The sequence below is a fragment of the Balaenoptera musculus genome, chromosome 11 (assembly GCF_009873245.2).
Source record: "Balaenoptera musculus isolate JJ_BM4_2016_0621 chromosome 11, mBalMus1.pri.v3, whole genome shotgun sequence".
NCBI lineage: Eukaryota > Metazoa > Chordata > Mammalia > Artiodactyla > Balaenopteridae > Balaenoptera > Balaenoptera musculus.
This window is the reverse complement of record NC_045795.1, coordinates 100,412,378-100,427,720: the sequence shown is the minus strand read 5'-3', so window position 1 is coordinate 100,427,720 and position 15,343 is coordinate 100,412,378. Positions and strand designations below refer to the sequence as shown.

General features: G+C 52.3%; 1 non-coding gene across 1 annotated transcript; it reads left to right on the top strand.

Moving 5' to 3' along the window:
- Window positions 1–462: 462 nt before the first annotated feature.
- LOC118904615 lies at window positions 463–569 on the top strand. Its single transcript, XR_005022063.1, has one exon. It is a non-coding gene; the product is annotated as a U6 spliceosomal RNA (small nuclear RNA).
- Window positions 570–15,343: the final 14,774 nt, after the last annotated feature.

Below are 15,343 nucleotides of genomic sequence, written 5' to 3'. Positions count from 1 at the left end.
TTTGCACATGCTGATCTCTTGGCCTGAAATGCCCTTCCCTGCTCCTTTCCTTCCTGGACAACTCACCATTGCTCTTTGAAACTCAAGTCAGATGTCAACTTCAATTCCCCAACCCAGACAGAATTCCATGCTCCTTCCTTGAGCACCCCATCACTCATGACTCTTAGGACCGGAATTCCAAAGGAAGCAACCTGGGGTCACAGACAGAGCCCTGGCTCGGGAGAAAGACATTCCTGGGATGAAATTCCTGCTCTGCCACATCCCAGCAGTGCATTCTCGGGCAAGTGACTTAACCTCCCTGTGCTTCAGGTGCCCAACTGTGAGACAGAGATAATGAGCCCTATACGTGGTTGCGTTTCTGGGAAGAGAAAATGAAATGGTAGAAGAGAATGACACGGCACATAGTAGGGACTTAATAATAGTTTGCGGAGTGAAAGAATAAACTTTAAAAACGAACAAACAGTGCTCGCTTCGGCAGCACATATACTAAAATTGGAACGATACAGAGAAGATTAGCATGGCCCCTGCACAAGGATGACACACAAATTCGTGAAGCGTTCCATATTTAAAAAAAAAAAAACGAACAAATATTTCCTCAGAATGCTCTGAACTCAGCACATGGAAAAGTTGGCTAATTTTCTGGAACGGAGCCTGGGGGTTATCTAAACTCCTGTGCCTGCCCTTTATTGCCATCTCCTGATTTCAGAGAAGGCCGTGGACCACCTACCCCTCAGTGGCATGCACTGTGAGGAGCCATTCAAGGCCAAGGACTGCAGAGGAGTGTGTCCCTGGAGTGTAAACTGAGGCAGAGCAGCCAAAGGAAGAAGGGTGGGCACATCCAAGCCCCTGGTGTTTGGGAAGCACAGCAAGAGGCAGCAGCCCACAGGGCTCAGCCCCACATCTGTATGCTCCGTGAGATCAGAGGCCTTCTTGGTCTTCAGTACTGTGTGCTCACGTCTGGCATACAATAGGTGCTCAAAAAATGTCTGCTAATTGAATGGATTATTAATTAAATAATACAAATAAGGATGCTTTGCAAAGCATAAACTGCCGTACAAATGCAGTTCCCCGTGAGCGGGGTCCCTGCCGCCTCCACACTCAGGCCTGTGCTGGCCTGCTCCCAGGTTAGCGTCCCTGGGCTGGTTACTGCAGACCCACAGATGGATGGGATGGGGTTTCTGCCCCGTGGAGCTCTGAATCTAGCGGAGGAGACAGATGAACAAACACACAGTTATCTTCCAACAGGAGAGGGGCCAGGACAAAAACATGGTGGGAGACAGAGGGAGGGGGCAACAGGAAGCTTCACCTTGGCCTGGTCTCAGATCGGAACTAGAGGAAACGATATTTGCTGGGTGAAGAAGAGGGCAGGGGAGAGGCACTCCAGGCAGACACAGCAGCGTGAGCAAAGGCTCAGGGGTGGGGCAGAGCAAGGTCTGTGCACAATTAAGGAGGAAAGAAAGGTTACTGCAGCCAGATCCCAAAGGGCTTTGAATATCAGAGGTCTCCAGCTTCAAAGGGAGTGTTGTGGGCTTCCCTGGTGGCGCAGTGGTTGAGAATCTGCCTGCCAATGTGGGGCACGCGGGTTCGAGCCCTGGTCTGGGAGGATCCCACGTGCCGCGGAGCGGCTGGGCCCGTGAGCCACAACTGCTGAGCCTGTGCGACTGGAGCCTGTGCTCCGCAGCGAGAGAGGCCGCGATAGTGAGAGACCCGCGCACCGCGATGAAGAGTGGCCCCCGCTTGCCGCAGCTGGAGAGGGCCCTCGCACAGAAACGAAGACCCAACACAGCCATAAATAAATAAATAAATAAATAATAAAAGTGTTTTAAAAAAAAAAAAAAAAAAAGGGAGTGTTGTTTGACCCATCAGAGTGCGTTTGAATTGGTGTTCAGAATTTTAAAGTTGGGAGGTAGTTCGTCAAACTCTAGTTTTTTAGTTTTTCTAGAAAAAAATCAGAAGATCTGGTGGGCTGAGCCAGGGCTCCTATAAAGTCTAACTCTCTGGTTCAACTTTGTCCCCCAGGCCCATTTCACTCCCTTTGCCCACAAATATTTACTCAGCAACTACTACGTGTCAGGCAATGTGCTAGTTCCTGAGGATACAATGAAGAATAAGACAGGCATAGTCATAGCCCTCATGGTACTTACATATTGGTGGGAGAGAAAGGCAATAAACAAGAACATAACATAAGGTCAGGCAGTACAAAGAGTTGGGAAGGAAAAGAAAGTTACAGGACTAAAGGGTGCAATTTTAGGTGGGATGGCCGGGAAGGCCTCTGTGAGGAGGAGACAGTTGTGCAGATCTAAGTGTAGTGAGTGAACCATGCCCATATAAGGTGAAAGATCAACCCAGAAAAAGGAACAGCGGTTACAAAGGCCCCGCGGCCTCCTTCATCTTTTGGGTCACTTGCCTTGCCCCTTTAAGCATTTAAGTGTGAGACCCCTACTCTAGGTAATGGAGCATAATGGGTAACGGGTAAGCAGGTGTAAACCACCCCCAGATGCGTGTATCAGATAAAACACTTCTGACCCGTGGTGAGGGAGGCATGGGAAATAGGGATATGGGTGGAAGGCATTGTATGGTTTTTTTCCCGTTGGAAAAAAGTAATAGGATGACAAGGAAAAGGCAGAGAAGGTTCATCGTACATGGCACATTCAAACTTGAGCCCAGGACAGAGAAGCCAAGAGTGAGAGCAGGGAAATCCCCATTTCCTTCCTCACGAGCTGCATCACCTGCCAAGCCCTGCAAAGTGGGAAGCAGGGGTGGGAGGAGAGAGACGGATAATGATAAATCTCCTGCAGCCCTGGAGATGTTTGCTGTTGTTGTTGTGGTTTTTTTCCCCCAAGCCTAACTGGGCTGCTGCTCTAGAAAGTCAACTGCAAAGCAAACACTTTGATGGGGTTTTGTTTTTTTGTCTCCCCATCCCCTTTCTGAGAAAAATTAAAGTGTAGATTCCTTGTCCTTTTGCCCACAAAGTAAAAGAAAAAGAGATACTATTGTTTTAAAAGAGGAGAGGAGAGAAAAACCCTACAATCTTATACCATTCTCCTTGGCTGCGCCAGGGGAAGGAGGCGATTCTGCACACTGACATCACAGTCTGTGTCACGGGACATAACTTCCGCCACTCAAAGCTTTATGTGCATTTTTGGAGGTACAGGGAAATGTTTAAAATCGGCTTCAGTGTTGACACTGCAGTTATTAAAACCAAACAAAAGATCCTTTCCCAAGTCTGGATGGTTCTTCTTAAATTTATCTGGGCCCTCACTACCTGATTTAAGGCAATGAGCAGATGTTTCACAGCAGGAAGCGCACTAGCTCCAGATGCCGCCGCTTTGTTCAAGACGTGCACATATATATACACGCAGACACACACACACACACAGACACACAGACACACACACGGAGGACTTGGGGCAGCAAACGTTCGCAGCTCCCCTGCCAGCACTTGGCATGCCAGCATGGACCATTTGTAACCTCTGCCTGCAGTTCTGACAGAGAGATGAGCAGCGGGAGTAAGTAGCCAATCAGATCCCACCCCATCGTCTTCCCGTTGTCTCCTAGGTAACAGGCAAAGGGACACATAAGCTAGCTGGATACCACAGGGACTGGGACACACACACACACACACACAAGATCCCCTAAAAGTCCATAATTGCAGAGCCGCTAAATGTGCCTGTCAGAACCCTGGACAGTTCCCCAAAGGTATTCAATGCCTTTGGTTCCTGCGCACCGGGCAGCCGCAGCTCCTACAGCTTTCCCACCTCCGCCCCTTTACGCATGCCATTCCTCTGCCGGGCATGCCTCTCCCCACTGCCATCTCCATCACTCAAAACCTTGCTCATCTTCGGATCGAGCCCAAGTCCTTGGTCAAGACTTCCGATGGCTCCCATCACAGAATAAAATCCACGCTCCTGGGCTTCCCTGGTGGCGCAGTGGTTGAGAATCTGCCTGCCAATGCAGGAGACACGGGTTCGTGCCCTGGTCTGGGAAGATTCCACATGCCGCGGAGCAACTGGGTCCGTGAGCCGCAATTACTGAGCCAGCGCGTCTGGAGCCTGTGCTCCGCAACAAGAGAGGCCACGATAGTGAGAGGCCCGCGCACCGCGATGAAGAGTGGCCCCTGCTTGCCACAACTAGAGAAAGCCCTCGCACAGAAACAAAGACCCAACACAGCCATAAATAAATAAATAAATAGATAGATAGATAGATAAATAAATACATAAATAAATAAATAAATAAATAAATAAAAATTATTAAAAAAAAAAATCCACACTCCTCCCCTATGGTGATCTGGCCTTTCATGATCTGGACCAACCTCCTGGCTCATCACTCTCCTCCCTCACTCCTTCTTTCTCTTCCTCCAACAGGTCAAACCGGCCCTGCCCACATTATCCCCTGCAGACCAGGGCTCTTCGTGGTACTTGCTGTTCCCTCTGCCTACACAGCTCTTCCTTCTGCTCTTGGCATGGCTGAGCTTTCTTGTTCTTTAGTCTTGGCTCAAAAGTTACATTCTCAGAGAGGCCTCCCCTGACTCCCCTTGGCCACCCTACCTGAAGAAGTCTCCTCCCCTGGGACTCTCCACCACATCACCTTATGTCCCTGTGTTGTCTTCATTACACAGCTGACTCTGAAACGATCCCATTCCTATTTACTTGTTTACTTGTTGTGTCTTCCCCATTAAAATGTACAGTCTGTTACAGCAGGGTCTTTGTTTTGTTCATGGCTGTATCCCCAGCCCCCAGAACAGGGCCCAATAAATATTTGTTGAATGAATAAAAAGTCATTTCCTCCTGACTGCTTCTGTATTTCCCCCTCTCTCTAATAAGAGAGTTGGGCGTGATGACTTCTATTAAGCCTCCTGGCTAACATTCCAAGAGTCCATTAGAGAGCAGAAAGGACTGGCATAAGGAGGAAAATTAATCAGGCCACACCATGGGAAGAACCTGCCGGTGGAGATCTGACCTTCTCCACTGGGTCACAGCGCTCTCCTCCTGAGTGGCCTCCCTGATAGGAACTGGCTGCTGCTTTCAACTTCACGTTCCCCAGGCACTGGGCACCTTGAACTTTTGTTTTCTGAGGGACTGGGAGCAACTTGAAGCTGAGGACTGAGTTTTATTTCTGATCCCACACAGAGACCAGGAAGAGCCTGGGGGAGGGGGGAGGGAGCCCTCTAGAAGCATTTACTGTAGTAAATAGAAGAGAATGTGTCGCTGTCTACAGGGCCACAAGCCTCAAGGTGGAGGTTCATTACAACACAAGTCTCTCTCTCTCTCTCTCACACACATACACACACACACACACACACACACACATACACACACTCAAAAGCATCATGAAGCTTGAATCACAGAGTTCCCCAATCCCTGTGGCTGCATGTATTTCTCTTCAAGGGACGTGACTACTACATAAGGTCCTAAAAACTGTGCAGTGATCCAAACACATATGCTGTGCAAGTGTGTGCTGAGCACAACCACACTTTTGGCCAACCTCACTGGGCAAGGCTGGGAGATGGACTCAAGTAGCCACATGGTAGACACAACCCAGACTGGATCGCCCAAACCCCAGGAGTGGGGAGCCTCAAGTTGATCATTCAGAATCCAGAAACACACTCTGAGTCCTGAGTTCTCCAATGACCAGTACACTAGATCACTTCTGAAGTGGATGTAAAGATCCAGAAAGGAAGAGCAGGATTAGTATTTCTTGAGCACCTACTACGTGCTAGGCCCTGTTAACATTGACTCTTCAAGACCACCTGCAAGGTTACCTTTCCCACTTTATGGATGAAAAAACCTGAAGCTCAGAAGAATTAAGTAGTGTGCCCAAGGTCACACAGCTGGCAAGCAGAGGGGCTCAGCTGGGAACATAAATCTGGTCTCCAAGTCCACTCTTCTTTCCCCAGGGCCTTAAATTACACCACACGATAAGCAGATAAGCTGGTCTTGTTCAAAATGTCCTGCTGGCTGAAGCTCTCCTCTGAGGTTGTCAGGCCTGTGCGCCTATCTCTGCATCTCTCTCTGTCACACTCAAGCTTGGATGACCTCCCACCACAAGCCTCTCATCCAGCTGGACCCACATCTACATCTCAGAGTTTCTCATGTGAGACCCAGCCCACGGGATACAATTTTCCCATGGCCCAGAGAAAGCTGGGGATTTTGTCTTTTTAAAATAGTAATTCCCTGCTGGCGCGGGTGGATGCACCAGTCACCCTCTGATTTAGTGCTGCAGTCAAAGATCAACCTCAAGTAAGATTTTCCAAGGAAAACTCAAATTCTGGGTACCTCACGGCACTGAGGGAGGGAGAAGTGGCTTCCTCTCAAGAATGTGGCCAGTGGCAGGCAAAAGGACTGCAGGCATCACAAGACCCACACACCTCATACGTGTCACCCTGAGCCTCGTGCACACCCACATGCATCTCAAACATGCCACCCATGTGCCTGCATGCACACCACACACACACACACACACACACACACACACACACACACACACACCCCACATGCCCCATCCATGCCACACAGACGTGGGGAGTGGGGATCAGAAGCAAGAGAGCAACAACCTCCCTCTCAGGACATCACAGCCCCCACTTCTGAGCCTGCTCTGGGCTGTGCGCTGTGCCCGGCCAAGGCGTCATTTCATCCTCCCTAGGCCCTCCCCTTACAGAGACAGAAAGTGAGCCTCGGAGAGAGGCAATTACTTGTCCAAGACCACAGAGCACGCCTGTGGCTGATTGCCGCATTTTCTGAAGGGTGGTGATGGGCACCTGGCTCTGCAAGATTTCCTTCTTAATTGACTCCACTGCTTGGGGGCAGCTCCATTGAGTAGAGATCCTCCTTGTGCAGCCCTTCTTAATTGACTCCACTCCTTGAGTGGCAGCCCTGTCCGTCTGCCTCCTCACTCACCGGAAAGGAAACCTGGGCACCCCCTGTGCAGGAGTTACACACGTGACTTAGCCTTGGGAACAGGAGAGGAGGGGCAGGGACCCGCTCTCGCTGTCCTCCTCCTCCCTTCCCCCCGTGCCCCGAACAGGAGCTTCTGGCCTCGTTGGGAAATGGATCCTTTCCCATGAACTGAGCCGGGCCCAGCTCGGGGGGCAGATGGGAAGCGGGGGTACTGGCACTACCAAAATCTGGCCGGTAACATAGACTTAGGTTCACCTCCCAGCTTTACCGCCTACTGCCTGTGTGACCTTGGGCAAGAGGCATTCTCTCTGAAGCTCAGTGCCCTCACCTGTAAGGTGGAAAGAAGAGCACCGTCCTGAGACGTAGCAGTGAAGGTTAAAGACAGAGGCGGAAGTGAGGGCCTGGGTACACAGTGCCCGCTGCCTGTAAGTCCGCCATCGTGCCCACTAAGTGAGCAGAGGGTGGGCAGCTGCCATCCCCACCTCACTCTGCCCCCGACGCGGTGCTGGCAATTCTCAATCAGCACCGAAGCCGAACTTCTCTCAGCGGTGGCAGGACCTGGGCGCGGGCCCTTCTTCTTCCTCCCTCCGCGGCCAGCGGCTCAGACAACAGGTAAGCAGTGGAGCAGCCCCGGAGGCGGCCGGGCGGAGGGGGCTGCGCCGCAGCGCTGCTGCAGGGCCAGGCCGCGCAGGGGGCAGTGCGGCCGGGTCCACGCCCGCCCCGCACCCGCTGCCGCCTCTGGCCTCTTTGCAACTTTGAGGAACTGCACACTCCGGGGTCGGGGCGGGGTTGCTGCAGGGAGTGCGAAGGAAAGTTGGGTCCCAGCGACTGCAGCCTCGGGATCCCAAGGCCACCGCCGTGAGCGCCCGCACACTCGAAGCGCCGGCGAACTCTCGGGGGGCGAGGAGGCACGCGGTCGCCGAGCCGGCCCCGGCCGCTCCAGGAACCGGACCCGCGCGCCGGTCCCGGAGCGTCCGGAGCCTTCGCCGCAGCCCCGCGCGGTCGCACTGGCCGGGTCCCACCTCCGCGCGCCTCGTGCAGCCCCCTTGCCGGCTTCCCCCGGCCCGGCTGCGCTCCGCACCGCATTTCCTGCGGTGACCCTTCGAGCTCCCCGCTTAAGGCGCTCCCCTCCCCTGCCTCGGAGGCAGGCGTACGCCCGCCCCCTCGCCTCCCGCGGGACCCCCAGCGGACGCCCGCGGTCAGCCCCGCGCTGGGCCCGCCCTCCGCGCCCCGCGCCTCGCGCCTCGCCGCGCCGGTGCTCACCGGCCTGGGCGGCGGCCGCGTCCTACCTTCGTCCGGCAGCCGCTGCAGGCAGAGCGCGAGGTTCCTCCGCCAGCCCCGCATCCCCGCGGCCGCCCTGCGGCCCGGCCCGGCCTCGCCAGCCCAGCCCCGGCCCCGGCCCCGGCCCCGCCCCCGCCGGGCCCGGCGGCGCAGCGCAGCGCTGGGGAGGGCCGCGGGCCCAGGGCGCGGCGGGCATGGGCGGCTGCCGAGGGTCGTGGGGCCTGGGCGGCCGCCAGGCGCTCGGCTAAGCTCCGGAGCCCGCGGCTGAGCAGACGCTGCCAGAGAGCGCGCGCTTTCCCGGGCGCGGGGGCGGGGCGGCGGGCGCGGGCGGGGGCGGGGCGGAGCGAGACCGTGGGGTACCTGCAGCTGCTTGAGCCCGCTCGCCCGGCGAGCTTCCCACTGCCCAGCACACAGCACGTCCCAATAACGCTAATTACCACGAATTAGTTAATGAACGAGCGAAACAATAAATGGTTAAATAAATGGGTGAATATGTGAGGGAATGAATGAGTGAATGAATGAGTTGAATAAACAGGTGTATGGATGAGTGAGAAAATGGTGACGGAATGAATGAATGAATAACTGAGTGAATGAATGAGTTAGTGAATTGATGTATGATTTATGTAAATTAACGAGTGAATAAATGGGTGAAGGAATATGTAAATAAATGACTGAGTAAATGAACGAATGGGTGAATCAATGAGTGAGGGAGTGCTCCCAGGCCTCAGGCCTGTACGAGGCAAAGGACCTTCCACGGTAGCCCTCACCCCTGCCCTGAGAGTGGGGTGTTCCAGTTGCATCTTGCAGAGGAGGCACAGGGGGCTCAGAGAGGGCAGGGCCTGTCCGTGGACCCAGCAAAGGCTGGAGGCTGGTGGTGAGGAGGTCTGTCTGTCTGCAGGCTTTGTCCACTGAACCCCATCACAGTTCCCCACCATCAGCACGGCAGCCACTGAGCTCACCAGGTCTCAGAGGCTCTGAGGAAGAACAGGCAGGGAAGGGGCACAGGGGGTCCTATCCTTGGAAGTCAGATTTGCTTCTTCCATTAGAATGGGGTAGGGGGGAGGTGTGTGAGCCATCCAGACAAAGGAGTACTACACAGCTATAAAAAAGGAGGAAGGTACTCTTTGGAAGAGGGCAAAGTGAAGTACGTGTTTATAATATGCGCAGAACAAAGGGGGGTAGGCTCTACCTTCATATTTCCTCTAGTGTGTGGAAAAGTATCTCCAGTGGACACACCGATGCCCTTGGCAAGGGGAGTCAGGTGGCTGGGGGCAGGTGGGAGAGACTCGATTTTCATTGAATCCTCTTTTGTGCCTCTTGAAATTTTGAACCCTGGAGATGCATTACCTATTTAAAATATAAAGTTTTTACATAAATTAAATTTTATGACAATATGAAAAAGCATTTGTACCTCAGGAAATGCTACCTCCCTGCTGCCCAATCAAGTAAGCCTATTTGCCTGGATGCCCTCCCTCCCACCTCCTGCTCTGGGAGGGAGAGGGTCTTGCTAGTCAACAGCAAAGTGAAATATGAACGTGGGGGTCAGTGTAGAGCACGCTGCCATCCATGAGTGCTGGGAGGAAAACAACTGGCCTCTGCTTGGATCTTGGGTTAGTCTGTTTTTAGCCAGGTTTCCTTGGGCAAACGACTTTATCTCTTTGAGCCTTAGATTCCCCACCTGCAAACTAGGGACCATCATAATGTCCTAACAGGATCCAGGAAAGCTGCAGCCAGGTGCTTGTATTCCAAAAGGGAGTCCAATGGTGGAACCCCAGACATCTTGATCCTGTCAATGAAGCCACCTAAACCTTGGCCTTCAGAAGTACCCCTTCTGTAAGGTAAGGGTGGGCTCTTATGTGATCTTAGATCCCCGATATGTCTGCAAGTTTGGTATAATTAGCCCATTTTACAAAGGAGGGCAATGTGGCCCAGAGAGCTTAAGTGTCTTTCCCAAGGTCACACAGCCAGGAGTTGGCAGAACTGGCGTTCAAACCCATATCTGCCCAGCTCCAAGCACCCCCAGACAGCGCTGCCCACACAGTCTATCTGATATACCTATTGCCTATTTGTGCTCCTAAGACCCTCAGACGGGTCACATCCCAGCCCCGTATTAATCCTGAATTATTAATCAGTTCAGTAAATAGGGTGCAGGCCCAGGGGATTGGGGCGAGGGACGGGCATATCAGTACGCAGGCCCGTGTTTGCAGAGTGCTGACTCTACAACTTGTCTTAATGGTCGTGAGCTTTTGACGAGGAAGTGAGTCTCCCCCGGCAGCAGAACTGTGAATCACTGCCGTCTGCATCCAGATTGATGGCCTCATAATCAGGATGCCCGCTGCTCAGAGGATGACGGGGCTGGGATCACTGATGGCAGAGGCAAAGGTGCCAGCGCCCAGGTCAGGAGGCTCTGACAGAAAAGGTCAGTTAGGAGGGCAGGGCAGAAGCCTGGTACCCCTCCAGTGGCGGGAGAGGAAGAGGAGTGATACGAGGACGATGGGCCGTGTGAGTGAGGGGAGAGTGTTCCAGTTACCTACTGCTGCATAGAAGGCCGCTCTAAACTTAAGTGGCGTAAAGCAACCATGCTATTACGGCTGTGAGTTCTGTGGGTCAGGAACTTGGGCAGGGCGGATGGAATGTCTCAGCTCCATGATATCTGGGCCTCAGCTGGGAAGGCTGGGGGCTGGAATCATCTGGAGGGTTCCTGCCTTGCTGGTGCCCGAGCTGGAATGACTCCCTGTGGCCTGGGATTCCTCACAGCATGGCGGCCTCGGGGCAGCTGAACTTCTCACGTGGGGCTCAGAGGTCCCAGAGCAAGTGTGCCAGCAGCACAGGTGGAAGCCGCTCCACTTTCATGACCCTGCGTCAGAAGTCACGAGCATCACTTCCTGCTAATCCTCGAAGCAGTCACAAGCCTCCCGAATTCAGGCACAGACTCCCCTCTTGTGGGAGGAATGTCAAAACATTTGCAAGTATTTCTGAAACCCACAGAAGGGAAAAAATGTCAGAGGAAAGAAGAGGAGGAAGAGTAATAGAAGAAATCCTATTAACTGAAGGAGAAGAAATAGTAATAGGCATGAGGAAGAGTCGCGGAGGAAATCATTTGCCAGGAGGAGTGATCAGAGAAGTAGTAGTAATAGGAAGAGGAGTGATGCTTGGAGAGGTAACATTAAGGATAGTGACAAGAAAAACAGTAGCAGCCTGAACAGGAGGAACTGTAGTAGGAATGGGAGGGTTAAAATAGGAGAGGCCATTATACCTGGGGGGGCGGGTGGGGGGGGCGAGGAGAAAGCGAAGTTGTGCAAACAGCAGGGCAATATTTGGGGAGTAATGCAAGGAAATAGTAATAAGAATGGCAGCAAATGAATAACCTTGCAATGTAATAGGACGAGAGGAGGAAGGTAGTAGTAATGGGACGTTGTAAGCAGAGGAGTAGAAAAGGGAAGAGGAGCAATAGTGTGGGAGAAATGAATGCATGATGAGGGCGGGAGCAGCGGTAACGGGAGGTGGTGTGGCACAGTGGTTTAGGACCCAGAAGGTTCTGGAAACAGGTGCCTGGTTTCAGATCCGCCTCCAAACTGCGTGGCCTCTGGTGAGTTTCTGAACCTTACCTCAGTTTTCTTATCAGTAAAATGGGCACGGCGATACTAATCACACCTCCCTTTTGAGGCTGTTGTGAGGGTTGATGAGTTAATTTGTGCAAAGCATTTAGTGCCTGGCTCCTACGGGGCCTGTGTAAGTGTTAGCTATTGTTACTAGTTCTGTTAAGACCACGGAAATGGGAGAGGTATCCCGAGCCAACGACAGTCGCTGCAGGGGGGCCTGTCAGGGAAGCAGGACCAGCAGAGTGAGGACGGTAAGCCCTGCCACGAAGAACAAGGCAGGGGCAGGACTCAGCCAAGGTCACTCACCAAGGGATGGCACCCAGGCCGCACCCAGGCCTCCAGGCCGCGGGCCAGGGCTCTCTGGGGAGAAGGAGAGAAGGTTTGGCTCCAGGTGCTCAGGGCTGGTACCCTAGAACATTCTTGACCCCAGACTCTGCCTGCACTTCCTGGGAACGAGCCAATCTTTGGTGGGGGGCAGGAACAATCTGATCCGGTGAAGCAGGGGGGCTGAGCAAACCACCCGGCTGCAGGAAGGAACTATTACTACTTATCTTTCTCTTTATCGTCGAAAATATAAAGAAAGTAAGCTTTACTGGTATTTAATACATGGATTGAGCATGGTACATACATTTAATTTATAGGTATGCACATACTTAGGGGGTACATGCTCCCAAATTGTTTTGCCAAAGGGGGGTGAGACCACAAAATTCAGAGAACCACGCGTGAAGGTAATCATACCCAAGCCAGCCAGCCCTCCGGGGAGTTTGCGTGGAGTCACGCCCTAACAATTGCTCTGCAATTACTGCAGGGCCCCAGCAGGGCTCCGAGTGCCTGTCCAAGGCCTCTCTGGGCCTTGCTTCTCTTTCTAAGCCCTGAGTCTAGGGCTGGGCTCCCCATCGTCCTGAGCTTTTCTTTCACTCCTTCCCTGATTATTGCCATCAAAAAATTGGCATTCTACATTTTTATATGTCCTTCCCCTTCCAAGAAAATAATCCAAATATTTCTAGACGGACCGCCAGGACGCATCATTGGGCACTGGAAAAAGCACAAGCTTCTGAGTCACCCAGGCCTAGGTTCCAATCCCAGCTCCACTCAGTGGATCCTTGCTGAGCACCTACTATGTGCAAGGCACTGCACTTTGTGCAGGCGTAGATCAGCCACTTGGACAAAATCTTTGCTCTTACAGCTTACATCCTAATGGAACAGCTGATTTGCTGCATGACCTCAGGCAGGGTCACTGTACCTCTCTGAGTCTCAGTTTACTCATCTGTGAAGTGCGGCTCATAACCCACAACCTTGCAGTACGGCTGTGATGAAACGAGGTCTGGAGTCTGGGGCATTCGAGGGATGTCATCTCAGGGGCCTAGACCTGGAAGGAACCTTAGCCCAACTCTCTATTCTGCAGCTATTGAGAAAAGCAGATGAGTGATGGGTAGTGACTTGTCCAAGGTCGCTCCGTGAGGTGGGGGCAGAGCAAGAAGGGCCCAGGGATCATCTCTTGTCCTTCTTTCCTCCAGTCTGAGGCTCTCTGCCTGGTCCAGCCAGGACTGAGGCCCCTCATATTCCAGGGGAGAAGAAAGCACTTTGACTGCTTCTGCCGACTTCTCACCTTTCACTCCACCCCCGAGGGGTCATGAGGGAAACGCACCCTGGCTCCCCTGGAGAAACAGCAACTTCAAGTGTCTGGGCCAGAAAAACCTGTGGGAGCCCCAGGCAGTCCAGCCTTTGAGTCACATGGAGAAAACTATTCTTTAAATACCAGTCCAGATCCATCCACGTCTCTACAAATGACCCAATTACTCAGCCTTTTTATGGCTGAGTAATATTCCATTGTATATATGTACCACAGGATCTAGAGACTGTCATACAGAGTGAAGTAAGTCAGAAAGAGAAAAACAAATATCATATATTAACGCATATATGTGGAACCTAGAAAAATGGTACAGATGAACCGGTTTGCAGGGCAGAAACTGAGACACAGATTTAGAGAACAAACGTATGGACACCAAGGGGGGCAGTGGCGGGGGTGGTGGTGGTGGGATGAATTGGGAGATTGGGATTGACATGTATACACTAATATGTATAAAATGGATAACTAATAAGAACCTGCTGTATAAAAAAATAAATAAAATTCTGAAATTCAAAGAAAAGCAAAAAACAAAAAACCAGTCCAGCCACAGATGCTCAGGGAAGAGGCGCAGCACAACGTGGGGAAGGGTGAGGAGGCACGCTCAGGACCAGGAGCTCAGCTCCAACCACAAACCGGCACATGTTACCCAGCAAAACCAAAGCCTGACCCCTGTCCCACCCTTTTGTCCGAAGACGAGTCGGTGGGCGTGCTTTCACCCTTCCTCTGGCTACAGGGGCTCATCAAAGGATGATTTCATTGAATCCACAGAGGACCCTACTCCAGAGCCCTGGGATATATAATTTTCTCCATCTTGATACATTTGCAGGGATGTTTTACACCCTAAGATTGGGGGACCAGGAAACTGCCTTCCTTGCCTGACCCTCAATCCAGGTCAGTGTCTATGGGCTTGGACTAAATGTCTCCAGAGAAATGTCTTTAAATAAGCAGATTCCATACTTGAGATGTGGCCAGAACTGCCCCAAACCATCTCTGTTTGCCCTGTCACATTTGCACAGTTAGGTTTTTTGTTTGTTTTATAAATTTATTTATTTATTTATTTATTTTTTGGCTGTGTTGGGTCTTTGTTGCTGTGTGTGGGCTTTCTCTAGTTGCAGTGAGTGGGGGCTACTCTTCGTTGTGGTGCACGGGCTTCTCATTGTCATGGCTTCTCTTGTTGGAGAGCACGGGCTCTAGGCACGTGGGATTCAGTAGCTGTGGCATGTGGGCTCAGTAGTTGTGGCACGCGGGCTTAGTTGCTCCCCGGCATGTGGGATCTTCTCAGGCCAGGGATCGAACCCGTGTCCCCTGCATTGGCAGGCAGTTTCTTAAGCACTGTGCCACCAGCGAAGCTCTGTTTGTTTGTCTGTTTGTTTGTTTGTTTAAACCAATCATTGTCTCTTCTTCAAAAACCATGAGAAGGGAAGATATTAATCGCTCCATTCCATATGTAGCTTGTATCAGAGGGCTGCACAGCCATCCAGAACTCGAGGGGTCAAGATCCTAGACAGAGGGCAGCTCACTGAGATGAGCCCAACATTCTCCCTTGGGTCATCTGCACGGTGGGTGGAGGTGGAGAAGCCAAATGAGCTCTAAGTAGTTTCCTGGGGCTGACTAGACAAAGTTCGAAGTTCAGGGCTACCAAAGCCACCAAGACTTGAAGATCCTAGAGAGAAGGGGGGCACAGAGAAGTCAGCCCAACCCTCACTACCAGTTTTTCCCGTAGGCATTTGCTACTGAAAAGCAGAATTGAAGTGTTCTCCAGTCTCACAGCACTTAGGAGACAAAGTTGCAGTTTGGAGCCCATCAGAGAGGAGAAGCTCTAGGAACCATCCAGGGTTTTCGTTGGGACCATGGCAGGGGAGGAGGGGATTATAGCCCAGGAGTAAGGGGGAACCACAGGTAGACCAAGACTTACAAATATAGCAACCCAGACT